Source organism: Crinia signifera, chromosome 8 (assembly GCF_055691185.1).
Source record: "Crinia signifera chromosome 8, ASM5569118v1, whole genome shotgun sequence".
Lineage (NCBI taxonomy): Eukaryota > Metazoa > Chordata > Amphibia > Anura > Myobatrachidae > Crinia > Crinia signifera.
The window spans coordinates 90,615,540-90,642,376 of NC_139224.1; positions in this window are offsets into that span (position 1 = coordinate 90,615,540).

Here is a 26,837-nt window from a genome sequence, read left to right on the forward strand (position 1 = left end):
AACATCTTGATAAACTGAGTCCACGGCCTCTGTTTGCATGGCATTAACTGTTTCAGCATCAGCATTTGCACTGGGTGATAAAAGGGTTAAAATTGACATTTCTCTATCAGTCTGTTTACTCAACACCAGATATCTCTGTAAAGCTGCTGTGTATAGTTTTGCCTTTTCATATTCTGATAATGTGTTATTATGTAGTATGCTTAGGATTTCCTGCGTGGCTGTTTTATGTATATCGTCGCTACTCATTTTGTTGTGTAAACGGTCTATCTGCTGCTGAGGCACCAGATACATTTTCTCAGCGTACTCCATCAATGATTAGACAGTAGTCAGGTGTCACATCCACCATGGTGTTTACCCAAAACCCCTGTGCTGCACTCAGCCCTAGGCTCTCTAGCTGCACTTATAGAACCATGGCGCTCACCTCTGCTTGTGTCCCTGGCTCCGGTGGGGTATATGTGGCCGCATTGTCATCGCGTGGTGACACTGGTGCTATGTGCTCCGCTCCTATGCAGGGTATGAGTGGCGTGCCGCCATGTGTGTTTGTGCCTGGTTAGCTCTCTGACTGAATGCCGGCATTGCGCAGCTGCGTACAATCCAGGCCGGCTGAAATCTGTCGCCCTCACTGGCAGGCGCCATCTGGTTGGGTACCTCAGCCTCTCCTGTGTGGCTCCGCCTCCCCTGTCAGATTGCCTGACCTATCGCTGCACAGTTCACCTGTTAAGTACTGACTGGCCAGGTCAGACCGGCAGTCAGTACAGTGATGTCGATCCCTCAGCATCATTGCTCCAGCCTGGTTCTGTAGTTATCCGCTACAATCCTGAGCGTTCCCTCTAAAGATTTCCTGCTGGTCGTCTACTGCTCCAAGTGCCAAGGACTCCCTACCGCCAAAGAGGATCTAGCAAGGGGTCTCTCCTTGCTTCCATTCCCGACGGTTACTTCCACGGTCACCTCTGTCTGCAGCCACGACCATACTCAGCAAGGACAAGTCTTCTTCTTTTATTTCTTCATCCATTTACCTCCAATCTTCATCCGCTCATCCAAGCTACTACTCAATCATCCAATTCTCAATCCAATCATCCAATCCTCCATCCAATCATCCAATTTCCAATCCAATCATCCAATCCTCAAACCAATCATCCAATTCGCAATCCAATCATCCAATCCTCCATCCAATCATCCAATTCTCAATCCAATCATCCAATCCTCAAACCAATCATCCAATTCTCAATCCAATCATCCAATTCTCAATCCAATCATCCAATCCTCAATCCAATCATCCAATCTTCAAACCAATTATCCAATCCTCAATCCAGTTATCCAATCTTCAACCAATCCTTCATTCTTCAAATCAGATTCTTTATTATTCCTACAACTCTTCAAACAATATTGCAATATTCTTTCAAGACCATGCATCATCATCTTCTGCAATAATATTTTGGACTATTGACTTTATATTTGCATATCTGCCATATATCTTTTATGCCATCAGTATCATTATCTTGCAATACCTTTATTAAATTAATTTCATTTTATATTACTTGTTTCACTCCATTCTGTCGTGGATGCAACCCCCATACGTTAAACCACCCAGCCTACGTTACTCTGCAGCTGGTGCTTCTAAGAGCGTGACATCCGGTAATTAATGGAATAGCAAAACCAAGCAGCGACCCGATAAATCCGCCCGACTGTTTCACCAGCCGTTTCTTTTTGCCAATGGCGCATTTCTTATTACAAAGTGATTTTATAAGGGCCCTCTTCTTTTTAAGATTGTTCAATTGGTGTTTGAGGTATTTTACCTTTAAGCGTATTGAGAGCAATCTAACATATAGCAGTCACCAAATCGTTTGAAGTGTTGGATAAAATAGCATTTATTTGGGATGGCTTCGCTTTTATCAGGGTTTTTAAAGGTGCCCAATTGCGTCGTATTCAAGAGCGCTGTTTCTTAAATCAACCAGTAAATAGCCATAACGGGGTGCCGTCGCAGATTCAAATGCTTCAATGAAAAACCAATGTCTTGACGGGTACATTTGCCTAGCCAGAATGCCCACCTGCATTTTATCCCTCGGGTTTTTGAACAGGACCATATATTTTGTGTTTAAATGTATAGTCCTGCTCTTTTTACCTTGACAACATTTTTGGCACAAGGTACACAATATTGAGATTATGATGGTGTACATACTTTGTGAAAGCTTTCTCAACCTCCGAATTATTAATAGCCGCCTCCATCAGATTATCCACCACAGCTAAATTAATCTTATCAGGGTGAAAAAGCTGGTCGTCGCTAAAAGACTCGGGTAAACCTTCTATAAAATGTATACCGGGGAAATCACGCAGAAGTTGGTCTTATATAGGTTGCCAACAGGTGTAAAACTAAACAATATTATCAGGTACATGCGTCATTTGCGTGGTGGTGTGCTGCAACAGGGTTTTCACAAAATAACTTTTCCCCGAATTAAATGGGCCCGCTAAAATACAGGAGAAGGGGTGCTGAAATCTGGTGTCAATCTTAATAACCAAACGGCAGGGTTGTGAAGTTGTCTGTAAGCATCCGTTTAGTGTAAATGCACTTTTGAGTTTTCTGCAGCATGCGAGTCTCAATCTGCCAGTACTTTTTCACTCGTACTATGCCGGGTCGACAGATCACAATTTTTTTTTGGTCCTCACCGTTGGGGTTTAAAGGGTAATCTAAATTGTCCTTATATTTGTAAATATGGACATGGTCACCGATTGCTAAACAAATGGGTATTTTCATATTTCTAAAGTAATAGCCATATGTCATATTGAAGACTCTCAATGCGTTAGAGTCATTCACAGAACTTGGATCGCACTTAATCGTTCTATGGTCGGTGCTATTATAACTGGTTATGAAATCTTGTAAAACATCTATATATCTGTAGGTATTCTTTGCCGTGAAATAACGCCACATTTGTGTTTTTAAAGTCCTATTGAAGCGCTCTATAACAACGGCTTTCACATTGTTATTGATTGTGAAATGTTGTATTCCAAATTTTTCTAACAACTTTTTTAGGACCTTGTTTAGAAACTCTTTAACGTTATCGGTTTGTATCTTCTTCAGCACATCCCCCTGTTTGAATATTTTTTTAAAAATCCTTAGCGACAGTTGTAGCGTTCTTAGCGGGCAGACTTTCAACCCAGGCCTTCTTACTGAATATATTGATGATCATTAATTTACATTTAATACCGTCGTTGTGCTTTGACAGGTCTATGAGCGAAACCAAATTGCATTGCCACTGATGATTTATCCCTGATACGCAAATCATATTCCTTTTATAGTTTTTTCTCGCCGGCTTGTGCAATGTATACGCGTCTTGCTCTTGTAACCATTTTCTTACGTCGTTTCTTTTACATTTATTTTTAACCGCTTCATAATATTTATCAATACCGCTATAACTACCTGGTTTTAATACGTCATAATAGGATTCATTTATCCTTTTGTTTTGACGCACGGTGTTGTGTGACACTCAATTCCAAACAACCATTTTTGAAATATGAAACAATATCAAAGCATCTCCAGTACATATCAATAGGGTCGTGAATGTGGGCGTGAAAGTGGGTGTTGTTATGGGAGGGAAAAGAGGCGTGGTACCTGTCACTTTTAGGTTGAATCGAGGTACTATACCTACTTGTAAATACATGGAATGGAAGGACTGAGCATTTAACACCATCTATTTGGTAAAGCCTGAAAAAGGTGCAATCTTAACAAGAGCCACTGGAGATTGTAAATCACACGCGGGACTGGTAACTATAATATAATTGCCATTGCCTCTAAAGAGACTTATTAGCCGGGTGCCTCTATAATATTTAAGCCACGTATAAAACCCTCTTAAAAATATAAGAATTGATGCCAGCATTATATATTATGTTATATGTTGTTCGTCTTGTGAATGTCTTATTAATTAGTAATGTGAAGTGCACTATTTATTATGGAATTATTTTAATAAATATATGTTACAGGTTGAGTATCCCTTATCCAAAATGCTCGGGAACAGGAGAATTTTGGATAACGGATTATTCCGTATTTCGGAATATTTTAATATTTCAATGATGTATTTTGAAGTATCTTGCATTTATGCTGTATAAACACACAATATACACACAAATATATTTTATTACTACATAAAATAAACACAAATATATTGTATTTGTTCAAAAAACAAGGTTTCAAAAAGTGAAACAAAATGTGTGTACTATCTCAGCACTGAATTTGAATGCCAAGCAATCATTGTCTTGCACATATATAGTGCCAGTTACATATCATGTCCCCAGTGATGCTGTTACAAATGTCCCCAGTGAGTTTTTAGCAAAAAAAAATAATTTTTTCACTTTCTGGAATGTCTGGTTTTCGGAATAATTCGGATAACGGATATTCGAATATGGGATACTCGACCTGTATTTAAAAACCGATTATTTACTGATTGATTTTCTGAGCAATGCTGCGCTTTTTAAAGTAACAGCAACTCTTTTGTTGAAGTTACATATCCACTTGCAGTTCTCTTTTACAGGTTGGTACTTCATAGTGAACAACCTGAACTCAAGGGTGTCAAAATGGATCAAACACCTTTAGCAACCTTCCAAGAAGGCAAGGATGCCTTCCAAGACATCCACTTCTGGCATGTCCAAATCTGATCAATTATTGAAACATGTGGAGAAGATTTTACAGAAGCCCCCAGACAATTTTGACCATGTTGCCTTTAACCTGGCTAGTAACTTGGATGAACAACAACTCGCCAATGCCAATTCCATGGTATAAGACTCTATGTGGCATGCCATCCATGGCAGATTGGTGGAGGGATGCTACATAGCATTTCCATCACCGCAGCATCCAACAACATCAGGCCCCTGCACTGCCCTATCCCACCTCAACCATCCAAGTATTCTACCCCAGGAAATCCTCATCAGCATCCCCACAGCTATGCTGCAGGCCCAAGCTATCACCACCCACACTCCTAACCCAGCACTTCCAGTAGTGTATTCCGACATAAGTATACAGTCCAATCACCTTGGCGACCCTAATTTTTACAATTTATAATTTACTATATTTGTTTTGTTTTGTAATGTTTCAAAAATTAATCTGGACCATATTTTGGGATCTTGCTCATGATGACTCTCTCCAGTGGACTTTTGTTAATTTGTGCCAATTCTGGACCGACCACATGGAGACCGACCACGTGGAGACCTGGTGGAGGACACTCATACCCTAAAAAGGGTGGTAATTATTCCTGTTTATACCATCTCTATGCTTTTGGAGTAGTATAGGAACAGACTCTCCGGCAGCAATTGATACCATTTGGGATGTCCCCTGATTGTTTTATTTTATATGCACTTTTCACTTAATTGCTTTTAATATTTTAATATGCTTTATTAAATACATGTATACGATCATCCAATCTATATTTACTTATTTTTATTGATTTTTCAATTCTTATGCGCTGCTCCAGTTTCTCCTTTCTTACTGTCTTTTCAAGGGAATAACTACCCCGTTTATTGAGCGGTTACAGGAAACTCCACTCTTGGGGCCTTATTCTACGTGGTTTACTCTTTCTGCCAAAATCCTTCTTAGATGGACAAAACCAAGTGCACTGCAGGGGGGCAGATGTAAAATGTGCAGAGAGAATTTGATTTGGGTGAGTTATTTTGTTTCTGTGCAGGGAAAATACTGACTGCTTTATTTTTGCACTGCAATATAGATCTTACTTTGAAGTAAAACCCCACCCAAATCTAATTCTCTCTGCACAAGTAACATCTGACGCCCTGCAGTGCACATGGTTTTATCCATCTAATAAGGATTTTGTCAGAAAGAGTGAACTAGAATTAGGCCCTTGGTAAACACTCCCCAGCCCTAAAGACACGGGGGCGTAACCACGGCAGCACGTGAGTGAGGTCACGCAAGTGTGAGCTCCGGCATGGCTCCGACTACTCCACGCTAATCCCCTGCTATCCCCGCTGAAAGAGAAGAGGGAAACCCTTTATCCAGCCTGACATGAAATACATTATTGTGTGACTGCCGATGGTACTTGCGCCGGGACTGAGATCATTGAACAGGTGTGCCTGAGTGCTGTGACTGCAGCTCCGTTCTGGTTCGAGGCGGGAACTGCCGTGCTGTGTGGGCTGTTGTTGCGGACGTGGATCGGAGGTGCACTGCCGGAAATCGCCTACCGGTTGTCGTCACCAACAGCGGCAGCAGCAGCCTCCTCTGGTGCGTCTCTCGTGGCGGCTGTGAGAGGACCGGGCAAGGGGTGACTAGCGGCGGCTGCATGAGATCGGGATGTGAGAGACCCCACTGACACATAACCCCGCCACCGACAAAAGGAATCCGCCTGACGGCTGACGGCAGCAGCAGCAGTAGCAGCCTCCTCTGGTGTGTCTCTCGTGGCGGCTGTGAGAGGACCGAGTGAGGGGTGATCAGCGGCGGCCACCTGAGCTGGGTTGTGAGAGAGCCCGCTCACATACAACTCTGTCATCGATAAAAGGCACCCTGCAAAGTGTACAGATAACGGCGGCCAGCATACTGAAGGTACCTCACCAGTATAATACCCCTGGGCGAGCTTAGGTTGTGAGAGAACCGGCTCATATGTACTGATGACATCATTTGGCAGAAAGCTTCACCCGCCAGAGTGGCCACTGGTGGTGCCATATAACGGTGTAATTCCTCTGCATAAAACCCAGGTCATTTCGCTCTGGTCTGTGAGAGAGACTTTGGGCTTAAACAGATTTGTGACTCCAAAAAATACTCTCTAGTATATAGCACGGTTGGTGCTGAATACTGTGTGGTTGACCAGGGCATGTGGAGAATTGCGCAGATACTGTAGGCGGTTGGTGGAAGAGTGAGTCCCCCATTGTTTGAAGGGGTTTACCCTATCTCTCTATGCGCTAAAAATTAACAGATACACGCCTGATAGGTGGCTGTCTCATACCATCTTTGTTATTAAAACCTGGCCCTATATGCCAGCGGTCAATACTGTGACTGGTTCCAATAGGGATTGAGAGACTTCTTAAGTAACTGCATCGAATACGAGTAAACCAGGGGAGAAAGTACCATGCCTAAATCAGCAAGCAGCTCCGCTGCCACCAGGCTAGAAAAATATGCCCGCTCAAATCCCTCTCAACCGACCACACCACAGACTACCCCCTCCAAATCCCTGCCACAGCCGTCTGTCCCTGAGGTGACTCTGCAACAAGTTTTGGAAGCTGTCAGTAAATGCGAATCTCGACTTTTAGAACAACTGAGCAAAGTTCAATCTGACATAATGCTGATTAGGGATGATGCTCAAAAAACCAGGGATAGGGTAGTGGAGCTTGAGAAACGTACTTCAGACATAGAAGATATAGTGGCTCCATTACGGGCCCAGATTAAGGAAATGTCTGTACAGATAGCTGATCTACGCTTTAAGGCTATAGATTTGGAGGGTCGCTCTCGTCGAAATAATGTCCGTATTGTTGGTCTGGAAGAGAGAGCTGAGGGCCGCGAACCTGAAAAATTTATAGAAACATGGTTGCTGCAAGAATTTGGAAAAGACAATTTCTCTGATCAATTCACTATCGAGAGGGCACATCGTATTCCTGCTCGTCCCTCAATCCCTGGTGGACCACCACGCACGCTTATAGCCAGATTTTTGCACTTTAGGGACCGGGACCAAGTATTAAAACTTACAAGGACAAAAACTGACTTTGGCTATAAAGGGGCCAAGATTTCTATCTTCCCAGACCTTCCTCTAGATGTCCAAAGAGATAGGGCAAAATTCCGTTCTGTTAAAGCTCGCTTAAGAGAAATAGAGTTAAAATATTCGATGCAATACCCTTCAAAACTCCGAGTAGTGGCTAATGGAGAGACAATTTTTTTTTCATCGGCTGGTGATGCAGGTACTTGGCTGGATAAGTACTATCCCGGCAAGACGAGCATATAGTAGCAAACTAACTTTTTTTTTCTTTGCTACTTCTCTCTTCTACAGATTATTCACTAACTTTCTCCTGGCGTTTGGCTATGGCCAAAGTATTGGTGTATTTATGCAGTGGATGGATGGGAGGGGGATTGTGGGACTAATGATTTGAATAACAGCTTTGAAATGATGTGTCGGAGCTCCCACCATGCTTGATGTGGTTATTTAGTAATAGTTCCCCAAGTGTAAGGAGAAGGGAGTAGAAGTAAATGGGGGGTGTGGCCATAGGTATGCCTTACAGGGGAGGTTATACAGGGTGGGGGGAGGGTAAGGGGTATATGTTATTTGTTGTTTGTTTTTCTGTTTGGTCTATTGGTGAAATTGTTATATTATTTTCTGACTTTTATATGCCCCTTATATTACTTACTCTGCTACTTTTATATTACTATTATAATGTTGTTCCTGATGGTAATTCATTTGTATGATCTCCTATATGCCCGATATATTTATTACTAGGTATTGCTATGTTACTGGTATAATGTGGACCCCAGTGGTAATCCATTTCTATGGTTAAAATTGTGACATGGAATGTCCGCGGGCTCAATGACAGGGTGAAGCGGGCTTTGGTACTTAAATATTGTAAATCTCTGGAGGCTGACGTAATTTGTTTACAGGAGACGCATCTAACGATAGAGAAGGGGCGTTCATTGAAACGACCTTGGATTTCTCAAATTTTCCAGGCTCCTTTTTCGTCAGCCTCCAGAGGAGTAGCAATATTGGTAAAGAAATCAGTGGTGTATGAACACATAGCGGATCAGATTGACCCGATGGGCCGTTTTGTCTTCTTGGAGGGCATATTGGGTACTATTAGAATTGTAATATTATCTGTGTATATTCCACCTCCCTTTGGGTTTGATATTATTAGAGCAGCCTTGGAGTTCAATACCGCAAGGCCGGATATCCCTTTTATTTGCCTTGGGGACTTCAATGCAGTTATGAACTATGGTCTTGACATTTGGAATCCTAGGAAAAGTACTCCTGTGGGAGAGAGTTCTCTTGCCAGATTTACTGCCAACTTAGGATGGCATGAGGTGTGGCGAGAGAAATTTCCTAGTTATCGTCAATATTCATGTTATTCCTCCTCTTATAATAACTTTTCACGCATAGATATGATCTTTACCTCTAGGACCCTAGTGAATAAAATATCTAAAATCGAGTACCAGTCAAGGGGCATTTCAGATCATTCTCCATTGATAATGGTCCTTGACTTAGAATCTACTCAGGGATTTTGGTATTGGAAGTTCCAACCAATGTGGCTAACACAATTGGATAATATGAATGAACTTAGGGCTGAAATGGAGGGATTTTTTGGTTTTAATATTGAGTCGGCAAAAGCAAATACTGTCTGGGAAACTTTTAAGGCGTTCTTGCGGGGTACCTTGATTAAAAACATAAAATATGCTAGAACTCTGCTACAAGAAAAAGCCTTAAAATTAGAAAATATAATGGTTGTACAAGAACAAATATATCTTAGGGACCAGACAGATCTTGCAAGACAGGAGTGGCTGCTGGCACAATCTGCCTGGACTACACATTTACAGGATTTAGTTAGGCTCAGGCTACTGAAAGATTTGCATAAAAAGTATCTAAATGCAGACAGGGCTGGCAAACTGATGGCCTACATGGCAAAGACTGAGGATCCTACCAGGATAATTACTAAAATTTGTTCATCCCACGGGGAAATAGTTGGTGAAACCCCAAAAATCATGGAGGTGTTTGTGGACCACTACAGGGAAATCTATAGGTCTAAATTGACACCTGAGTTTGGGAATAGCTTGAATTACCTGGGGAATGTTGATTTGCCTGTCCTGTCCTCTCAAGATAGGGAAGCTTTGGACTTACCATTTACGCAGGGAGAGGTGGAAGGGGCGATAAAAAGTATGGCATCTGGTAAAGCCTCCGGTATTGATGGGTTGCCAATCGAAATATATAAGTTCTTCAGTGATACCTTGGCCAGTAGGCTTATTTTCTTTTTTCAAGGAATGGAAAGAGAGGGTCAACTCTCTCATTCCATGACCGAGGCAATTATTACAGTTATTCTTAAAAAGGGCAAAGACCCATTAAGGGCAGATTCCTATAGACCGATTTTGTTGCTTACAGTAGATGCCAAGGTATATGCATCAATCCTGGCTACAAGGCTCAGTGAGGTAGTTGATAAAATCGTCCATATAGATCAGACGGGATTTAGGAGAGGGAAATCAACGGCCATAAATGTTCGTAGAGTCTTTTCCTACTTACAGACGGGGAAAATTAAGGGTTTGGAGACTGTCTTGGCCTCTTTTGACACAAACAAGGCTTTTGACTCTTTGGAATGGCCATATCTGAAGGCCACCCTGGAGGCATTCGGATTCGGACCTTGTTTTGTCAAAAGGGTTTTGCTGTTTTACCAGCAACCATCTGCAAGAGTCACTATTAATGGCGCTGTCTCAGATTCATTCCCAATATACCGCGGCACGAGGCAGGGCTGCCCCCTCTCCCCAACGCTCTTCGCATTGGCCATAGAGCCATTGGCATGTAGGCTGAGAAACATCTTGGGCTTGAGCGGTTCGGGGAGTGGGGGGAGCGGCCTCGTCTCGCTATACGCAGACGATCTACTTGTGGGAACGATGGATTATAAAAATGATCTTCCGAAAGTGTTGGAAACTCTCTATGAGTTTGGTCAATACTCAGGATTGACAATTAACAGTAGTAAATCCCATCTGTTGATCAATGCAGAGAACACCGAGATGAGGGATGAACTTCATGAGGCCATAGATATACCTTATGCTGAAAGGTTCGATTACTTGGGTGTAGTGATAACTAGAGATACATCTGAGTTTGTAAAGCATAACATTGCACCAGTGATTAAAGTTATTAGATCTAAATGTAAGAGCTGGCTAAAACTGCCATTAACAGTATTGGGAAGGGTAAATCTTGTAAAAATGATGGTTCTCCCAAAGCTTCTTTATCTCCTTCAACATTCCCCTGTATATGTCCCGGATAGGGTATTTAGGAAAATCAATGGGATAAAAAAATTATAAACAAATAAAAAAAAAACTCCCCAGCCCCTTGTGGGTCAGTTCTATCCACACATAGGGCCTTATTCTGGTCGATGCGTAAATTTCCGAATTCTTTCGGATGGCGTTTTTTAGCCGTCTGCGCATGCGTGGGCAACGCTATGCGCATGTGCCACGCACGGTCTCCATACTCGTTCTCACTAATACCGTACAGAAATGTGCACCGCAATCACTCGGGAAATATGGGCGTAATATGGGCATCATTCGGTACTACACAGGGGCGTAGTTTCAAAGTGGGCTAAACTGGGCGTAAACATGGGCATACACGAGGGAGTGCACTAATTCTGGTAGGCGTGCATTCGGACAGAACACCGACTGCAAACGAACCAACAGGCAGGAAATATGCGGTCTTCATAAGCAAGTTTCACTTTGCGGACTACACTCGGTCATGTGCTAGGCATTCGGATCGCCCAATTACTACGGCCACACCTGAACCACTGTCAGCTGAACACAATACAATCCACTCCTCTACTCATTACTCATTAATTACACTCTTTTCATTGCTTCAGTTGGAACCATTGCAGCCTAAATGGACCATTACTAAACACACAAATATATGCTGAAAGCACGGCTGCATTTTTTGCACACATTTACACTGCAAGCAATGGACAGAACTTTGTATCACTAATATAAATATACATGTCACTTTTACATTCAGCAATAATAGGACACATTTGGAGATCAAATGAAAAATTTATTACAGTTAGGGAAAGCATAACATTTTAATAGCATGTTATGTGGCACATGCCAAAAAATAAAGGTACCATAACAGGAATGTACAAAACAAACAAAAATGTACAAAAATTTACATTCTAATTGTGATTTTGCAGTCATTGGCAGATTTTAATCACAATGAACAACTGCAACTTTAGGCAGACATAAATTATATCTGTGAATGTTATTTTGTACTGTGCACTTGTTTGGTATGTACAACAAATGACACTAACCCATTCCATATGTTAATCCAGTCCACAACTCATGCAATAATAATCACTGCTTGCTTCCAAATCACATGTGATAGGCCTATAAATACTGCCTTGATGCTAGGTACATTTTAATCCACATCTATAGTGTGGGCCGGTATAAGGTAAGTGTAAGTGTATAAATGGCACCATGGCCTAATAATGGGAAAAGGTATAGCCTAATTGCATAAGTGTGTCATGTGTGTGATGTATGAGTTCCGATGACAGTAGTATGTTTTGCGGAAATACACCGCATCGGTGCATACGGGCAGCTTCCCGTCTGTTCTGACGCTGTAAGACCGTGCAGAATATGTGTGTGTCCACCGCACACGCAAGGTTTGGATGTAGTCCGTAAACACGCCCTCTTCTGAAAGTGTGAGTCCGTCCGAATGCGGAGTACCGGTGGGCGTTTCTTCTTACAATGTCCGCACAGCGTGGCGTGCGGACCGCTCCGAAAGAATTCAGAAATTTACGCACCAACCAGAATAACCTCCATAATGTTCTCATCAGAAACTTGATTGGCCCAGGCAGTGGGTATTACATAAACCCGTGACTAAGCCACAGAAGTCCACCAGTCAATGGCCTCTATGTTCTCTAGGACATTTGTAGCTGTAGAAACAGATGCTGCTTTGGTAGGCTTTTATCTTAGATAGTTATGCCGAACACAACATGCAAACACCACCCACTCCACCTTTTTCAGGCGCAGGTCAATGTCCATGTTAAATATACTAAACTAGTGATTGAGGATCCCAAATGCATTTTTAACAATTAACCTTGCCCTAGACGGACTATAAATATAGATGCACCTCTCCTTTGTGAGACCTCTCTGCGCAAATGGCATAACAGTTGTGCCACAGACCCCACAGTGGCTTGAGGGGGCCAGCACCGGCAGAGTCTGCAGGGCATGCTGAAAACACTGGAGCTGCGATGCAGTGATGATTAGTGGGGTTTGCAGCAGTGTGGCTTCAAGGAGCCCCAAAGAGACACTAGAGGCTAATGGTTTCAGCCACCATGCAACAGCCTCCTGACCTCCAGGTACTGTAACTACCTGCCATCTCTCTCCCTATGATGCCCCACCCCTCTACCCCATGCCTATCTCTCTGTCCCTCTTCCTTGGCTCTGTAAATTCATATATATATATATATATATATATATATATATATATACATACATAGAGAGAGAGAGAGAGAAATAAAGTGTAGAGGTGTGCTGATGGCAGTTTCACCAAAACTGTATATATGCACACATATAAAGCAGTAAAAAGTTTTTATTTCATACAATAAAAAGTATATAAAATATGTATTTCATACAGATGTTCGCATCATAAATTTGATGTGAGATACCACTTCCGAGAGACCCTACGCGTTTCGTCCCATAGGGACTTCCTCAGGGGTAACAAGGTATCAAATCATGTATTCTATAACGAATGGTAGGAGTACCAGAGTTGGATCAAACACCCTAGAAACGGGTGTAGGCTCGCAGGATATCAAAAATTCAGGATGGATATATAAACTATCCGACTGATGTCTTCACCAGATTTAAATTCAAGGAGAGTACTGTGTGTCTCATCAGTCAGAGAGCTGAGAGTGTCTGATGTGTACTAAAAACACCCAGAAAAAAAGATACAATTTCAACCTCACCAAACGGGAGAAAAAAGCCCTAAAAGATCTGGTTGAAGATAAAGGGATAATTATTAAAGAAGCAGATAAGGGGGGAAGTCTTGTTATACAAGATAAGCAAGACTACATCTGCGAAGCCCTCAGATAATTGGAGGACACCCACTTCTACACAAAAATCCAGGGGGATCCGACAAATCAATTCAAAGCACAACTGTTTAAACTATTGTATCAGGCCGTGTTAGAGGGGACCATATCCAGGGAGGAGTTCAAATTTCTTTTCTCCGAACACCCAGTGGTGCCTATTTACTATCACCTTCCCAAAGTACACAAATCACTCACAGCACCCCAGGGAGACCTATTATTTCGGGCATTAATTCTTTAACCTCCAATCTTTCGTTTTTGGTGGACTCTTTTCTTCAGCCTAGGGTTGCCACTCTCAGGTCACACATCAAGGATACCACCTCCTTTCTAAAAATAATACAAGAGATCACATGGAAAGATTCTTATAACTTCCTCACACTCGACGTCACAGGCCTGTATTCCAACATCCCACATGGCCTGGGGTGTCGAGCTGTCGAAAAACGTTTGGAAAACGATGGTGACCTGGGGGTGGAGCTCAGACTATTTCTTCTTAACTGCATCACCTTCATCTTAGAGCACAATCATTTTTTATTTCAAGACACTTACTATCTACAGGTGATGGGTACCGCCATGGGGACCAGATTCGGTCTGGTATTCTATGGGCGGTACATTGATGATCTCTTTTTGATTTGGGATGGGGACGCACAATCAGCACTATATTTCGTTCAGTCACTTAACAATAATGTATATAATTTACAATTCACCCACACTTTTCACCACACAGAGTTCTCCTTCCTGGATGTGGCCCTCTCGATACAAAACAACAAAATTGTCACAAAAACTATATAAAAGACGTAGGGAACCAGGCCTATCTTCATTTCCAAAGTGGACACCATCCCCCTTGGAAAAAAAGTATCCCTAAGGGACAACTAATCCGTATTAGAAGAAACTGTTCCACACTTTCCGATTTCAAAATTCAAGCTGGCAAAATGATGACTTCATTTAAAAACAGAGGATACCCAGACCTCCTAGTTGGAAAGGCCTTCGAAGAGGTGGTCGGCCTAGACCGCGATATTCTTCTAAATCCCAAGAAGAAAACACAAAAAAGAAAAGAATTCAGATACAAGTTTAGAACATAGGAAAATGGCATATATAAGTAGATTCAACAGCCACCACTCCGAAGTAAAAAATATAATTCGCAAAAACTACAACATACTACATCAAGACCCACTCTTGGCAGGATCACTTCCCATTAGACCTAACTTCATCTTCAAACGGAACCGCTCTCTTAAGAACATTTTGGCCCCCAGTTTTTTGCCAACTAACATCACCCCATCACCTCAGACGTCCTGGCTGCCCTCCCAACCAGCCGGATTTTATAGATGCGGCAGTTCCAGATGCATTACATGCACACACATAAAAAACTCCAAGACCACACAAATAATGGCAGACAACAAGGTAAATCCAATTAGAAATTGTATTAATTGCAATACCACCTACACAATCTATGTTTTGATATGTAGTGTTCATTCTAGCACCCGCTATCTTTGAAAATCCATGCAGTTCCTCTTCCCTGCCTGGGGTATCGCTGTCTGCTGTGGTGTTTCTAGCACAGCTGTGGTTTGCATATCAGTGCTGATATACAGACAGCACTGTGCTAGAAGCACTACAGCAGACAGCGACACCCCAGGCAGGGAAGAGGAACTGCATGTATTTTCAAAGATAGCGGGTGCTAGAATGAACACTAATATGTGAATGCGGACTCAAATATGTGGGCCGCACAACCAGGAAACTCCGCATCAGGTTCCTGGAACATCGCCGGAACATTAAGAAAAGTCTAACATCGCACAGTGTCTCCCGACACTTCTTTGAGAAGCACAACGCAGACCCCCGAGGTCTAGAATTAATCGGGGTGGAACATATTCAAAATACCAACAGAGGGGGGGATAGGTTCAGCAAGCTGTGCAAACAGGAAGTTTTTTGGATGCACCTGCTGAACACTATCCACCCAGAGGGCCTTAATGAAATGGTAAAATTAAACTCTGTTATTTAGTTATACAGAACCAAACTCAACATCCCCCCAAATTACTAAGAGAAGCCCCCGCCCCCACCATGAATATTTATACATGTACCTTTCTCAGATCTAAATACCTGTACGGATCTGAGAAATCATAGAGATATGCTCATCTTTCTTCTAATAAGAAACCAATGATTACTTATATAGACATGATCATCTTTCCTCTCCTCTCCTCTCCTCATGATACTTTCCTCATATTATATTGTAATTCTTTTCCTCCATTCCTCTTTCTCCTTAGTAGCTAGGGATATCTAGTGTAGTTATATGAAATTTTGCAGTATGCAATAAGCTAACCAACCATAAAGGGTCAGTAGAGACATGCATCCCAGTTCAGAGCTTATTGCACTAAGGATTTATTATTATATTAAGATAATAAGGGGATGGAAATGGCAATCCAACCCCTCTCCTATTATTAATGGCATGTATAAATACCGGTATAAATGTTTACAATGCCCCGCTCATTGCTGCTCACAATGGTGCCGATCTCCATGGCAACCCAGACGGCTTGTAAACAACAGACAAGCCTCCATCACTATGAATGTAAGACCCGCCCCCCACATGATGGGGATAACAAGGTTCAGCCTATACTAGCAACCGGGGGCGCCGATGACGCGGCCCAACATCAGCACTTCCGCCCTCACTACTCAATCTCATCTACGACGAATGCCCGAAAAGGACCCGCCCCCGCATGACGGGGACACTAAATCACTGACCAGATGATTTACCGGAAGCGCCGATGACGCGGCGCAATGCCAACACTTCCGCCCTCACAGCCCAGCTCTACCTGCAGCCGCTGGACCCGGAAGCATATAGAGCTTCCATACAAAGAGATTGGCTGTTACAAACTAGGTCAGCACGGTCACCATGATGACCGGGGGAGAAACAGGAAATACCCACTCCATTTACCATCTATTCTCTTAATTCCCATTCTCGTTCTTAATACAAACAATGTGTATGTTTATTAGTTTATAAAACAGCACACCACATTTATTGCTTTTTGGAAAAAGGGATCATTTGCCTCCTACCCTAGCGTTGTTTTATTTAAATATACAGATTGGTTGTTCTAATGAGTTGGTCACATGACCCATGTTACAGGAAATAAAAGCCAGGTGCTTCCCAGAGCCAGATATCCTTTGACAAAGCTGCCTGGAGCAGCGAAACCGGTTAGGATTTCTCACCAACCTTTCCAGCTACTAAGCCTACATCAACAGGAGATCCTGGGATTATCAACCCGCTCATTTCCCATCCGGACCCCCGTCCAATTTGGATACAAACACCTAGCAATAAGGTAGAGGTTGAGGATACCAGCCCGCTATACTACATCTAGCGGAGGGAGTCGGTTATTCGAGCCAACTTGGGCCGCTCCTGGACATTACATCTGGTCCTCCCTCCCCATTGCCCAATTGGGGACACCATCTCAGCTCCGTTTGGACTTGTGGGAATATCCAGGTCATTCAAACTCCTTGGTTGGTTGGTGAGATACGAACACATTTTTATTCATGTCTTTTAAAATAATCATGTATTCTGGCTACATGTCATTTCCTATTTTAGAGTAATAAATTTTTGTACTAGATCTAACCAATCTTTACTCATTTTTGTACTATAATATCACTCCATTCTTACTGTACTTAGCGCTGCTCAAACACCCCCTGTTTTCCCTTTTTGTACATCAGCACAGGACTAACTATCCTGTCATAGAGCAGCAGCTGGGAACTACAACTCAGATCAGGCGCACCTGACCCATAGTCACCTAGTGTGATTTGGGTCACCTTTGTATTCTCAATTTTCTCAAAATGAAATAAAAGTGATATTTTAAGAAAGTCCTGTCAGTGCCCTGCTTGAAATGATCAACCTGTTGATGGATCCTACCTGCTGGATGTAAGAATTTTGCAAGGGCACGCAGGCCATTGTGTGCACTGGAGAGAACAACCACAATAGTACACATACAGCTTGGCTGGGTGCCCTCACTAAAATGTGTAGAATCATGTAGCAGGGAGGCGCGGCACCTGCAGCAGGAGAAATCACTCATGTAAAGAAGGTTATTCAAGGCAACGTTTAAAAGCCATTTATTGGAGCCTGATGATAATGGCAATAAATGGCATTGAAATGTTGCCTTAAATGACCTTCTGTACCTGAGTGATTTCTTCTTCTGCGTGCGCCACACCTCCCTGCTACATGATTATATATATATATATATATATATATATATATATATATATATTTATATATATATATATATATATATATATATATATATATATATAACTCGCAGATGGCCGCACTCCCAATAAGGACTCGAGACACAGGTCACTTGTCAAATAACGTTTTGAGGCTTTATTGCCTCTTCAGCAGATCTGCTGAAGAGGCAATAAAGCCTTGAAACATTATTTGACAAGTGACCTGTGTCTCGAGTCCTTATTGGGAGTGCGGCCATCTGCGAGTTTTATTTGGTGCCCACACGTGGGATACTTTGGTCCGGCACCCTTAAAGTTACTGTATTGGCGGTAATGCTGCTTCCCCTGTCATGAATATATATATATATATATATATATATATATATATATGTGTGTGCGTGTGTGTGTATGTAGGTATTTATGTTGCTATATGTGTGCATATGTGGTTATGTATGTACTGTATATACTGTATAGCTGTGTGTACATATGTAGCTGCATGTGTTGGTGGTGAAAATAACAAGTACGGGGCACCATCTGTTGTCTTCATGTGTCTGATATGCCCCTGGCTCCCATTGTTTAAAGCTATAAACAGGAGCCAATATATGCTGTGTAAATATATGAATGGGAGCTCTACCTTGCGGCGGGCAGGTACAGTTGGGGCCGCCTGTCTACTGATTCCCTCCATGCCCTGAGTATTGCAAGGAGCATGTAACCATAGGCAATGAGCATGTAACCCCTGGCAATGAGCATGTAAATGCATACAACACTGTCAACGAGTATGTTACTGCTCGCAACAAGCATGTAACCATATGTAGCCCCTGGCAATGAGCAACAAACTCTTTGAAATGAGCAAGAAACCCTTGGCAATGATCATGTAGGTAAAAAAAATGATAATGTTGTGGGGGGGTTGAGGCAGAGACTTTTTTGGTGTGCAGGTGCAAATTAAAGTTAAGCCACTACATTATTGTATTTTTGCAATGCAAAGGTCTCAATGGCCTCAATGGTATTAACTTTGGCCGGCGGTCGCCAGATCGCTTGCACTGGCGAGCGCTGGCGATAGAGACTGGGACGCGCGTGTGTCTCACACGCACGTGCGTCCCAGGTTCCCATCGGCGGGGGGACGGGAACTCTGTTCGACTCTGCTTCAGGGAGACGGACAGGGTTAGGGGGTGCGGCAAGGCGGCGGGGACCCAGGGTGACCGCCGGCGAGGCAGCGGGGACCCGGGGGGAGCCCCGTTGTAAGGGGGCGCGCGCACATCTCGGGCGCACGCGTCCCCTTACGGCGGCTGGCGGGGGATGGCGGCTGGTGAATCTTCCCCCATCCCCTGCAAAGATGGACCACGCTCCATCTGTACCTTCCGGCTCAAGAAAAATCCTTCACCAGTATCGGTCATCCTTCATATGGTTTAGTGTGTATGGGCTTTAAAGTACTGAAAGGGTTTTAAAAGATCTTTTAGTGTTTGGATTTCCAATACATTTTATCATAGTTATTTTTTGGAACGTACTGTATGAATCATGTCATAAATTGCAGTTATTTAGCTGCACTGATGAATCATCATAATTATACTTTCTGATGTTTGTAAATTTTGTAACACAGATGTATTTGCATCAATTTCAAAGGTTAATTTTAAATATATGTATACTCGTTAAAAGCCTGTCAAAATTATGGTTTCTGCAATGTACTTCGAGCTGTGGCAGTTTTTACTTTCACTTTGAGCTGTGACAGTTTTTAGCCTATAAACTCTCCACTCCATCCCAGTCCCTATCTGCTTCTACCTCCAATCTCTGTCTTCTCTCAATATCCAGCAAGTTTAAAATAGATCAGTGTCTCTGCAAAGGTGATAGAAGTAGCTAAATATCACCTCACCAGCAACTGGGCACTGTGCAACTTCCAGAGGACACAGTGGCAGTGGCTGGAATCTTGTGGCAAGGTGTCACCTTTTTCCTTAATGCATTTCACCACACAACTGGGTGGCTTTTTAAAAAGGCAGGAGTACCAAAAAAGCCACCCAGTTGTGCAAAAACAGGTGACACCTTGCCACAAGAATTGACTATATAGTAAAAATTGAAGGGTAACTTGACCGTGTGCACACACCATTAGAGTGGGAGAGCCGGAAGCAGCAGCAGCCCAATCTATAGTCTGCAGCCAATGCAGTTTACAGAAGCTGGAGTTTTGTGCATGCGCAGTTAAGCCGCTTCTTGTGCCCATGAGCCAGTTATGGCCCCTAGCAGATCCATTACAGTGCCAGGACCCAGCTGGCCAGGGCTTGCTGTCATCTCCAGCATATTTAGGGACAGCACTCATTCCAAATGTAAAGATAGGAGTTGTTGCTAGAAACAACCATATGCTGTACTCTAGGTGTACAGTTAGAAGATAGTGACAGTTAGAAGATAGTTGCTTAGTACTGTAACTCTGCCCCTTGATATCTTTCCAAATCTCACCCTAAATCATTTTTTTCTGGTATACTATAAATTGTAGACAGCGTACTACTATGAGGGTAACTGTTTATTAATAATGTCTGGGCACCTCAAATAAATATTTTGACATATACAGTATGATTGATCTGTTGGTTTTGTGGTTGACCATAATCAATGTATTTTATTAAGTATGCTTGATGTATTACATACAGGCCTTTTGCATTTACAGTATCTACCTGCAAAAGTAACATAATAAATCTTTAAGCCATGCATTCATAAGATCTATTTGTTAAATGAACTACTTATGTTAATTATTTATTCAATTCCTTTCAGCATTTTAGCATAGTCGGAGCCTTTTATTCTGTTCTATCTACAGTATGTATCTATTTACTCATGCTGCTGACAGCTCAGCGTGCATATCAATACCCTGTTCCATTGTAAATATTTTCTGTTCTGCAGATCATGCTATTGATTAATTGCTGAAATGTAATAAATCTGGTCATGTTGTTTACTGTGGTGTTTTTCCCTTTGAACATCCCACTTTCAGAAAGCACGCTATGCTTTCATACTGTTCTCATAGATGCAACAGGAGTATAATTATTTTTACTTGTCATGTTGTTCAACCTTTGCTTTCATGAAAAAAATAATAATAAATGAGTCATTAGCCAACCTTGCAGCTGTGAGCTCCGATATATTCTTTATTGACTGCTTTAGGATGTCCATTAGCAGGTTGAAAGAGAGTGAGTGCTGTATTTGATCATTATAAAATCTTAAAGGATATGGCTTTCAATGGAATGTGTTAATCATTCAAAAGATAGTTTAACAACAGAAATGACAAACCTTCATCGCTAACAGAAAATACCGGAAATGGTCTGATCTTGCATAGCAACTATACAACTTTAGAGTCATCTTTCTTTCCTATTAGCTCACTTGTCTAGGATGAATTGGATGAATTGTAGTTAAAAAATCAACAAAGGAAAAAAGTACAGAATCTCAACAACAAATAAAGGTTTTATGGAGGGGTTATGATCTAAAATTCCTATTGTTACAAAGGGAACTGATTGTGAATATGTTCCTGACTTATACAATTTATTATAAGACTGCGGATGCAATGACTTTGATTAACAGTTTCTTATATAGCGCATACATATTTCGCAGCACTTTACAGAGAATTTTTGAACATTCACATCAGTCCCTGCCCCAGTGGAGCTTACAATCTATATTCCCTACCCCATGTACACGCACGCACAGACATTCTAGGGTTAATTTTGTTGGAAGCCAATTATCCTATTTGTATATTTTTGGATAGTGGGAGGAAACCGGAGTATCCGGAGTAAACCCACGCAAGCACGGGGAGAGTATACAAACTCCGCACAGTTAGAGCCATAGTGGGGATCTATCCCATGACATCAGCGCTTCAAATGCTTTGTGATCTTACCAAAATTGTCGGATCCTTTAGCTCAGTGCTTCTCAAACTCATTGGGCAGATTTATTAACTTCTTTTTACTTAAATAATGTGGAAAAGGGTATTTTTAACATCCTTTTGACATTATTTATGTATCATCTATGTAAATTAATTATAGGGCTATTGGAGCAGTTTTCATTAAAAACTCTTCCAAACCATTTAATTAGCATTTTTTAAGTAAACAGATTACATTTTTCGGTACTTGTGAGTTATCTGGGCGTCCGATTTTGGTACTAGATCGCATGCGATATCGCATGCGATATCGCATGCGATTTGCGATTTGCATGCGATTTAGCATGCGATTTGCATAAGATTTGCTATTCATTTCATTACCCCACTATCCCCAAAGTGTGTCTATCAACGTGAACCCGAAGCGTGGCGAGCGCAGCGAGCCCGCGAGGGGCGGCGGTACGCGTCCTCCGACCTTTTCATGCCCTACTATCCACTAGGGCGTGGAGTGAGAATAGAATAGTGTGGCGAGCGCAGCGAGCCACCGAGCCCGAAGCGTGGCGAGCACAGCGAGCCCCGCGAGGGGACGCGGACACCTTCACAGGTATCCGCGTACCCTTGCGGGCTTCACAGGTGTCCGCGTCCCCTCGCGGGGCTCGCTGCGCTCGCCACGCTTCGGGCTCGGTGGCTCGCTGCGCTCGCCACACTATTCTATTCTCACTCCATGCCCTAGTGGATAGTAGGGCATGAAAAGGTCGGAGGACGCGTACCGCCGCCCCTCGCGGGCTCGCTGCGCTCGCCACGCTTCGGGTTCACGTTGATAGACACACTATGGGGATAGTGGGGTAATGAAATGAATAGCAAATCTTATGCAAATCGCATGCTAAATCGCATGCAAATCGTAAATCGCATGCGATATCGCATGCGATATCGTATGCGATATCGCATGCAAATCGCATGCAAATCGTAAGTACCCAAATCGGACGCCCAGATAACTCACAAGTACCCATTTTTCCATTATAAATCTATTAAAAAAATAAATGTAACAAAATACAACCCCTGCAGTGAGCCTTGTGACAATAACACCAACTTCAGCTTGCGTAAGTACAGAGCTCACTATGCATTGTCTATTCTGCGCAGTTTTCTCTGCCCCTAGTCGCAATGGGGAGATTGTCTATACTCAGGTTATATTTTATGAAAAATACCCTGATAATGCTGTGGAGTGGCACGACAGGGACAGAGTTGTCTCACAAGCTCTTTCCCTGCATGCAATAATTGATACATCCAAAAATTCAGATCTGGCTGGACCTTCAGGAGAACACATATCCCCATAGAAAATGAATTATTCCTATTACCTGGGGAAAAACCTGCAAAGTATACAATATTGAAAATACTGATAAAGTTGATCAGGTCCCCACCAGTTTTTACAATTACCAGAAGAATCTGGGTCATCTCGGACATATATATCCGAATATAAATCTATATGACCTGTCTTTCATGGGTACTATTCTCAACTTCAAGATCATAAACCCCTGATGAAGCCTCTTACGGAGGCGAAACGTGTTGGGTATTGGTCACGTTTCTGAGAAATAAAAAGAAAAACTTTCTTCAAAGGAAGTACCTGAAGTGTTTATTCTTCTTTTAATATTAATAAAATATTATTATTATTAATATTATTTCATATTGTATGGACATTACAAACAGAGGGCGCTGAAGACTCTATTGTTGGTATATATGTATATATATATATATATATATATATATACAGTATATATATATATATATATATATATATATATATATATATATATATATATATATATAGCCAGGGAGTTCAGCACTCACATCCAGAAGTGTTGAAAATAGGGGTGCACAACAAGGGTCATCCAAGCCAGATGGCCAAATAATAAATGCAGGTGCTTAATGAAAAGCGGAGGCACTCACCAATTGCAAAAGAGTCAGTCACTTTTATTCAGTGGTCATATCAAAAGTCGACGTTTCGACCCGTATAGGGCCTTTGTCAAGACAGAGTACATAAGATCCATGGGTACACCAAGAGAGAGGCAGTCCACAATGGCCGGCACTCCCTAGATGTCCATCCAATAATGTCTTACCCGGTGCCTTCCTATTAGGAACAAGTCCTTTGGATACAGGTTTGTAGGCAAGAAGGTGGCACTCCAGGATTTGAATGAGTGAAAAAAAAGCAATTTATTTGCTGTACAAGTCCTCCGACATGTTTCGGGCACAATCCGCCCGTCCTCAGGGATCAAAGTACAAACATTCAGTGACCGTATAAATACAGAAAGATAACCCACCCCAACAATAATTAGTGATAACATTATACTCACCTGTGTTCCCCGGAGTCTGGCTTCCCGCCTGGCCTCCCACGCTTCCTAGCGCCGTGGGTGACGCTGGGCTCAGCGCTTCCACGCCGTCGGCGCTTTGCCCTGACGTCATCCCGCTTCCTGGCCGTCTGCGTGTCAGATGCCGGCAGCCAAGCCTCGCTCTGGTTTCCACAGGTTGCTATAGAAGAAAATAAACAAAACACAACATTATGAATACTGTGCAAAGTGCTTAAAACCCGCTGATGCAGTACATAGTACCCATCGGCTCAATAAGACAGTATATTATACTGAGTAGTGCAAAAATAAATATAATATAACAAACCAATATACATAAATAATGCTGTGCCTATGTGAAATGAATAAAAAATGTAAAGATTAAAAAAATGCATATTAGACCACACAATATGTAATGTTAATGAATTAACAATTAATATAATTTTAAATCTGTAGATTTTAATATTTGGCTAATGCTGATAATATATTTTATGGGTAGGTATCCATTATGTTTTCAAAAGATGGTAGGCCTACAAAAAATGGTGCAATCCCATTTGCTCGTTTAAGCCTTTGGGTGAGATGGTATCAAGATGGAAAATCCATCTTGCTTCTGCCTGCAGAAGCATCCTACTTCTATTCCCACCTCTTTTGGGGATGGGGATTTGGTCAATAATTTTGGACCGTATGCTGGCTATGCTGTGTCCTTTGGTAACACAGTGTCGAGCCACTGGCTGATCACTGTCTCCTGAAGTCAATGCGTGACGGATGGCCGAACGGTGATTGGCCATCCGTTCTTTAAACTGCCATTCTGTCTTGCCCACGTAGAAAAGTCCACATGGACAAGACAGAACATATACCACATAGCGGGTGGTGCATGTTACCAGGTATTTGATTTTTATCTTGCGCCCCGTATGAGGGTGAGCGATGGTGTTACCCACCAGCATGGAGCTACAGGTGGTACACCCGACACACCTGTAGCACCCAGCTGGTCTGCTTAAGAAATGTTGGGGAGCAGCCTTCTTATTCAATTCTGTGACATCTGTTTTAACAATGAGGTCTGCCAAATTGCGCCCCCTCTTATATGCTGGCATGATCTTTTTATTTTTTAGGCCTATAAGGTCTTTGTCAGAGGAGATGATAGGCCATAATTTTTTGACCTGTTTGGTCATCTCCTGACTGCCATTCGCATATTGGGTAACTCAAGGGATTTTGTCAGTGACATTTTTGTTTTTATCAGCGGGTTTAAGGACATCTTCCCTACTGGTGGACATTACTTTATTACGGATTTTACACAGGTCGCTCTGTTTGTAGCCACGCTGTTCAAATTTAGTTTGCATGTTGATTAAATCAATGTTCGCTTTTTCCTCGCTGCTGGTGATCCTCCTCACCCTCAACATCTGCGAGTAGGGTAATCCCTGTCGCAGTGCCGTAGGGTGGCAGCTGTCATAGTGAAGCACTATATTTCTATCAGTGCTTTTAACATAGATAGATGTATTAATCTCATTTTGGTGTAGGCCGATGGTGACATCAAGAAAATTAATTTCCTGCCTGCTAATTAAATATGTAAATTTCACAGGACTACTCGAGTTGTTATGAGTGTCAAAGATATTTTTCAATTCCATCTCACTGCCCGTCCAAAATATCAACAAATCATCGATAAATCGTAAATACAGCAATACTTTGTTGGCTTGTGGCCCCTAGTAAAAGAGATCAATATCAACGGTGTTCATGTAGGCGTTCGCATACGACGGGGCCACATTGGACCCCATGGCCATGCCCAGTCGTTGGCGAAACACCTTGCCATCAAAATAAAAGTAATTTCTCGTTAATACCAGGGACAGCATTTCTAAAAATAATTTCACAGGTGGACCTTTATACGCTACATTAGACTCAATGAGGCTACCAACCGCCCGCATGCCCTCCTCATGCGGGATACAGGTATACAGCCCCACCACATCTGCCGAGCACATGATAACTTCATGGGGCAGAGTCCCCAATGCCTTGAGTGAGTCCAAGAGTGCATTAGTGTCCTTTAAGTAGGATTTGGTGCCCTGTATGCAGGGGTTTAGTAAGGCGTCCAAGTATGTTGACACAGGCTGATAGAGAGATCCCCGTGCAGACACTATGGGTCTGCCAGGGGGTCTCTCCAAGCACTTATGCACCTTCGGCAAGGTGTAAAACAAAGGTGTAAGGGGGTATTCCGTGCGCAGGGCTGCGCCCAACTCACCCGATATGTCCCCGTCCAGTACCGCTCTTGACAACAGATTATCCAGTTCAGTTTCGTATAATTTTGTAGGGTCCGAGGATAGAGTCTCATAAGTTGAATCATCCAATAACTGGCGGTAACATTCCTCCACATAATCCGAAAGTTCTAATACGACTACAGCTCCCCCTTTGTCCGCTTTGCGGATAATAATGTCTGTGTGTTTCTGTAGTCTAGCAAGGGCATCTCTTTCTAATGATGTTAAATTTTGTTGTTTCCTTGAGTCGATGTTTTGTACATTGCCCGCTCACTCCATCATGCGCGTGAATGCTTTAATTGAGGGGTTTGTTGTCTGTGGGTCGAAAGTGGATTTTGCTTGTAATTTTTTAACTTGTGCTGGAATGTCCGTCTCTGTGATGGGAATAATGGTTTTATTGCCAAAAAATTCTCTCAATCGGAGGGAGCGACCAAATTTAAAGCAGTCCACTTTCCACTGAAATTTATTTGGAGAATGGCTTGGAACAAACGACAGTCCC